Source organism: Mustela nivalis, assembly GCF_964662115.1.
Source record: "Mustela nivalis genome assembly, chromosome: 1".
Taxonomy (NCBI): domain Eukaryota; kingdom Metazoa; phylum Chordata; class Mammalia; order Carnivora; family Mustelidae; genus Mustela; species Mustela nivalis.
In genome coordinates this window covers 209,625,344-209,632,552 of record NC_139020.1, presented here as the reverse complement: position 1 = coordinate 209,632,552, position 7,209 = coordinate 209,625,344, and positions in this window count along the sequence as shown.

Genomic DNA, 7,209 nt, shown 5'->3' with positions numbered 1-7,209 from the left:
TGAAACTCAACACCCCAAAAACAAATAATCCAATTAAAACATGAACAGAAGACAGGAATAGATAATTTTCCAAAGAAGACATACAGATGGTCAACATTGCTCATCGTCAGGGAAATGCAAATCAAAACTACAATAATATATTACTTCATACCTGTCAGAGTGGCTAAAATCAACAATACAAGAAACAAGAGTTGGTGAGGATATGGAGAAAAAGGAACACTCGTGTTCTGTTGGCAGGAATGCAAACTGGTACAGCCACTCTAGAAAACAGTATGGAGGTTCCTCAGAAAGTTAAAAATAGAACTACTCACTACAACTATACCAAAAGATGTAAAAATCTTGCACTTTTTGCAATGTAATTTTTTACCTCATATTAAAAATGAAAAAAAATGAAGCTTTGCTGTGGGTGCAAAGTTGTTATAGAAAAGGTGTAGCTATAGACTTGAATATAATTTGAGGAAAAGCAAAGTCATATGACAAAGCAAAAAGCAAGTGAATAGTCTAAAGCTGGAGAATTTAACACAAGTAAAGAATGGTTTGATAATTTTAGAACAAGGCTGAACTTAAGAAAAAATATCAAGATAACAGGAGAAGCAAGTTTGCCAGTTAAAAGCAGATGAGTTCCCAAACACCATTAAGAAAAGGTGTCTTCCTAAACAGATTTTAGTGCAGATGAAAAGTGCCCTATTCTAGGGGTGGGGGGAGGGTCACAAAGGACATTTATTAGTAAGGAAGAGAAGCAAACACTGGAATTTAAGGCAGGAAGGGATAGATGGACTCTAGTGTTTAATTAGGTTTATGATCAGGACTGCCTTTATCTGTTGGTATAGTTGTAGCGACAGATTGACAAATGTCCCTTTCCTTTTTTTTTTTTTTTAACAATGGTCCTTACTTTAGATTCATTTATTTTGAAATGGTGAACAACTTCAGCTACAGACCTCAATCTATGGTACATATCAAGCAATTCAACATTTTCTTGTAATGTCATGACTTCTCTCTGCTTCTTGAGATGGGTCCCATGATGTTATTCAAAGTTTATGATATTGCACTAAACACAATGAAAAAGAGGGGAGAACTGCAAATAGATTACTTTTTTTCAGTTCTATAATACTTCTTTTTTTATTATTTATTTTCAGCACAACAGTATTCATTATTTTTACTGGGATATGCAATTTGCTGGAGAGATGAACTGCTCATGTGGAGATGATTAGTGTCACAGGACATTTTAAGTAGATACTCGCAATATTGAGCTCACTGCAATAACAACAGGATGTGGCTGCCAAGTTTTTACAGTAGTACAGTACGAACTGTGGTTAATTTTACCCAGTTATGCTTTAACACAGCATCTTTGCATTTGTTTACATTTTTCTACATTTCAAATGGTACCATTTAAGTCTGTGTTTGTGTGCATAAGTTTTAATAATTGGGTGAGCCTGGTGGTTGGTATTTTGGAGGGCATGTATTGCATGGAGCACTGGGTGCGGTGCATAAACAACGAATTCTGGAACGCTGAAAAGAAATTTAAAAAAATAAAACTTTAAAAAATTAAAAAATAGAACTATTTTTTATGATCCAGTAGCTTCACTCCTGGGTATTTATTTATTTTTTTTTTAAACTTTTTATTTTTTATAAACATATATTTTTATCCCCAGGGATACAGGTCTGTGAATCACCAGGTTTACACACTTCACAGCACTCACCAAAGCACATACCCTCCCCAATGTCCATAATCCCACCCCCTTCTCCCAAACCCCCTCCCCCAGCAACCCTCAGTTTGTTTTGTGAGATTAAGAGTCACTTATGGTTTGTCTCCCTCCCAATCCCATCTTGTTTCATTTATTCTTCTCCTACCCACTTAAGCCTCCATGTTGCATCACCACTTCCTCATATCAGGGAGATCATATGATAGTTGTCTTTCTCTGCTTGACTTATTTCGCTAACTCCTGGGTATTTAAAAGACAAAATAATACTGATCCATGGGGCACCTGAGTGCATCAATCATTAGGCATCTGCCTGGTGCTCAGGTCATGATTTCTGACGCCTGAGATCAAGTCCTGCTTCAGGATGCCTGCTCAGCAGGAAGCCTGCTTCTCTCTCTCCCACTCCCCCTGCTTGTGTTCCCTCTCTTGCTGTCTCTCTCTCTCTGTCAAATAAATAAATAAAATCTTTTTAAAAAAAATACTGATTCAAAGGGATACATGCACAAGGATGTTCATAGCAGCATTTTCAACAACAGTCTTGTTGGGAAACTGTTGGGAAACAGCCTAAGTGTCCATCGACTGATGAATCGATGAGGAAGATGCACTGTATGTATAAAATATAATACTAGCCAGCCTTCAAAGGAATGAGATTTGCAATGGTGCTAGAGAGTATTATACTAAGCAAAAGAAGTCAGTCAGAAAAAGAATACTACCATATGATTTCACTCATATGTGGAATTTAAGAAACAAAACAAACTAGCAAAGGAGGGGGGAAAACACAGAGAGAGGAAAACCAAGAAACAGACTCCTAACAAACTGATGGTTAGCAGAGGGGAGGTGGTTGGGGGGATGGGTGAAATAGGTGACGGGATTAAGGAGGGACTTGGACTGATGAGCACTGGGTGATGTCCGGAAGTGTGGAATCAACATATTGTACAAATGAAACTAAGAGTATACTGTATGTTAACTAACTGCAATTTATTTTATTATTATGTTAGTCACCATGCAGTACATCAGTTTTTTATGTAATGTTCCATGGTTCATTATTTGCGTATAACACCCAGTGCTCCGTGCAATACATGCCCTCCTTAATACCCACCACTAGTCTATCTCATCCCCCAGTCCCTCCCTTCTAAAACCCTCAGGTTGGTCCCTGGAGTCCACAGTCTCTCATGGTTCATGTCCCCTCTGATTCCCACCCCCCTGCATTTTTCCCTCCTTTCTTCTAACTGGAATTTAAATAAAAACTTTTTTGAAAGGTGAGTTGGTCAAAAAAATAAATAAATAAAATAAGGAAGTGAAAAAAAAATATTGTGCTCCTATCCTTAACTCTGAAATGATGATAATACATTTGGCTGTCTCTCCGGGGGTGGCAATGCAGAGAAAAGTTTGCAAACTACATAAAAAATTCATCTTGGTGTCTGGCACATGGAGTCCCAAGCTAATGGTTTGCACCATTCTGTTTACTGATATCATTTCCTTCGTCACCATCATCATCACCTTCACGACCATTTGGAGGACTTAGGGAACAGTTAAAAAGGACCTCTTTCCTGTTCTGATGGGATGATGCCAGGAGAAATAGAACTAGCATGAGACAAAAATAGAAATCTAAATAAGAGTGCTAGAGTCCCTGCCAGAACCAACAACACTAGGTCTTCATAGGGCTTGGCATTGAATCTTTGCTTTGGTCCCTTCCTGTCTGGCTATCCCAACTGTCCCCGTGGTCTGCTGAGAAGGGAACAATGCTTTCTCTCCCTGTCCCTCCTGCATTCAGTCACTCCACTGTACTTCCTACTCACTGGTCTGTACTGTGTCTCTGCTGGAGGAGGATGGAGGATTGCAGAGCTAGCTGCCTCTCCCCTGACTGGAGCTTGGTGAGGACTGAGGCTTTGTTTCCAGGAGTGGCAGGAAGACAGATGCCAGTATGGGTGTCATCAAGCAGACGGCTCTGGGAGGAGGAGACACATGTATGGAGCCCACTGACCTGGGACTGAAAACTAAAAGACCAGAAAGCACAGGCTGATTGTTTACAGTTGAGGGCTCAAAGCACTTGGCACATAATTAGCCAGATTGGTCCATGTTCTCCCAATCTCTAAGGACTTGGCTATTATTAATTGATGGAGAGAAGTGAATGCACTGGGTTGGGGGGTGGTATCTAGACCCCCTCCTCTTCTCCAGAAGAAGCTATCTTCTATTCCTCATTTCTGACTTACAAATTACTTATTTCATCATAAAATTCAGACACTTTTTTTTTCAACTACAAAGAGCAACACATGACTTTTATATCTGTACAGTCACTGACTTAATCAAATAATTTAGAGATAATTAGGTCTTCTATACCAGGAATCTTATTGAATTTCTATTTTCTCGTTAAAATATATGTCTCTAAGGAGAACGTTTTGTTTTTCTCTCTATAGTCCTGGTTTGGGGTTTGGAATTTGTGCATTGGAGATGTGGGTTTTTTGCTGTTTTGAAAGACAGCTCAGGTTTCAATTTTTCTGTTCAGTTATGTGTGTTATTATATTAGACAACTGTTCATTTTTACATATTTATCGGGTGACTTGATCCCTTGCTTAAATACTTCAAGCATTGGTTCTCAGAGATCTCTACATTCAAAATGTGGATCATCTCAAGGCTTGGCTTGAAGAAAAACTCAGAGTTTTATTTCTCATTCACTGATGTGAAGAAAACTTCAGTCTTTACCCAATTAAATTGAGTGTGTAAGAAATTGTGCTTATGTATGTGTACATAAAAGACAAAGGAAATTTTTAGAGAGCCCAAATGACCAAGTGACAGGAGCATAGAGGATTGGAGAAGGAGGTGTGTGTTGAGATGTTTTAGAATTCTTGAACAGGATGAAAATCCTATTAAACTGAAGTCACTAGTGAGCTCTCATGGCCAGTTGCATGGGAGGGTGAATGGGTACACTCCTTGTTCAAAGTTGCTGTTGTGAGTGAGTTTTTACTCTGGTTCCATGTTATCTCAATGGGTGGTTGATGGAAATTATAGGGATGAGGAGGAAGAGACAGAGCACCCACTCTTGGATACCATAGAACTTTTCATTACCACAGTGTGTAGTGACACTGTTACCAGTGGGAGGTGTACCAATGGATGCCCCCAGGTACTAACAGACTTTTACCATGAGGTATCGATTTGTTTTCTCCTACCTGGTTCCAAAACTCCAGAGCTTCCACCTTCACTCAGCCTAGACATATCCTTTCTGAATCCTTCTTTGCCACCTTCATTTGTTGGGGAACACCACCTGTTTCTTCAAAAGGACCTGTCCTACTTCTTTCTTCCCCCTCATCTGTGTTTCTTATAGAGATTTTCAATAGTGAAGAGTCCATGTTCTCTGGTATCCAAGGTTATAGTATATAAAGATGCAGGTGGATAAGGGGGAAAGAGAATCACACAGGATGATCCGACATCCAGTCCCCCCCCCCTTGACATTCTATGCTTTTGCTCTCGGAACATCCTGCGAGACACTGAAACCTGCAAGTCCCTATCTCATAGTTCATGTGATTGCACTAGGGAATCAGGTCTCATTCCTAAGTAAGGACATGGAATCATTAACAAGACATTGGACTAATTTATTCACCTCTTCTGGCCATTCTTTCTCTTCCTAAAACAAGTGGCTTTGTCCCTTCAATATTAATGATGTGATGACTCATAACCCTGTTTCCTTTGGCCCTAGTTTTGCCTGCCTTAAGTCTATATTTAACTCCAGGCACCAGGGAAAATTGTGATATGGATCATGTTACATGTCACAGGTCCTACATGGCCCCTATCCTTTATCCATTGTTTTTTTCAAGGTTCCCAGAGATGTGGTCCCTGTGCATCTCCAACCTCATTCTTCACTGTTCCCATGTCCCACCTTGTGCTTCAGCAGATTGCTAAGAGCACTCTGTCCCATGCTGCTTTTTCTGTATGGACCTTTTCCCTTGCTGCCTTCTTTGCCAGATAAGCCCAGACTCAATCATCAACCTAGACAACTCCATGCCCTGCCCAGGGATCTTTTCCTCCAGGAATGCCCCACTGACTCCATCACTTCAGGCTAAATTTGGGGCTCCTTTCTGTACTTCACTTTGCAGACTGCCTTTATCTTAGCATTTAACTCACTGTATCACAATGTTAGTTTTCTGCATCCATTAATGTCTCTGAGGTGGGGTTCCTCAGGACAAAACCACATCATTAATCCTTTTATCCCCAACAGCTAACACTTAGCCTATCCCAAAGTTGCCCTTCTTGCTCTGGACACTAGAAACAAAAGAAACAGAAAACAAATATGTATTTGGTACATGAAGAAAGGGGAAAGTATAAATGACAAGTGGTTGTACCCTCCACTTTTAATTTCTAACGTCTGGCTCTAAGATAAAATGTTTCTGATGTGTGGGAAACTCTTCTTAAGATGCACGCTATTCCTCATTTCCATCACCCATTTGAATCACCATCCAGCGCCTATAGGAAATGAAATTGTTTTCCTCGATTCTAATCCAGTTGATGATGTTAATGCACACAACATACTCCAGGAAATAACCAGAATTGTGGGCATTTCCTGTGCATTCTCTGATATACTGCCCAACAGAACAGATCAGAAGGCAAGAAAGTAAGCCACACTTACTAGAGGTCAAGGGAATCTTTTACAAACTGTCATAATTTAAAGATGAGTCATGATCCTCTCACCAGAAGCAGCAGAGATGCTTGCAAACTGCTCACCCCACCAAGGGTCAGAACAAAGTTGTTCATTCTTACTTAATTAATTTGCCTCTGATGTGATCATTTTTATCATTCCAGAAACACTATCTGCTTTGGGGTTTTTGTGAGTTTTCTCTTTTTGAGATAAAATCGGCATGCATCATAATATTAGTTTCTGGTGTGCAACATAATGATTCAATATATTGCACATATAGGGGTGCCTGAGTGGCTCAGTTGGTTAAATGTCTGCCTTCAGCTCAGTTCATGATCCCAAGGGTCCTGGGATTGAGCCCCACATCAGGCTCCCTGCTTGGTGGGGGCCTGCTTCTTCCTCTCCCTCTGGAGCTCCCCCTGCCTGTGCTCAGTCTCTCTCTCTCTCTCTCAATCTCTCTGTCAAATAATTAAATAAAGCATAAAAAATAGCATGGAGGACATGGGGAGTTAGAGAAGAGAAGGGAGTTGGGGGAAATTGGAAGGGGATGTGAACCATGAGAGACTATGGACTCTGAAAATCAATCTGAGGGTTTTAAAGGGGCAGAGGGTGGGAGGTCGGGGTACCAGGTGGTGGGTATTATAGAGGGCACCGATTGCATGGAGCACTGGGTGTGGTGCAAAAATAATGAATACTGTTATGCTGAAAATAAATAAAAAAATAAATTTTAAAAAATTATTATATATATTTGTGTATATATATATATATATATATATATACATATATATATGTATATAATATAGCACATGTAATATTTGATGAATTACCAAAATAATTCCAGTTAACATCTGCCACTACACAGTTACAAAAAAAAACTTTTTC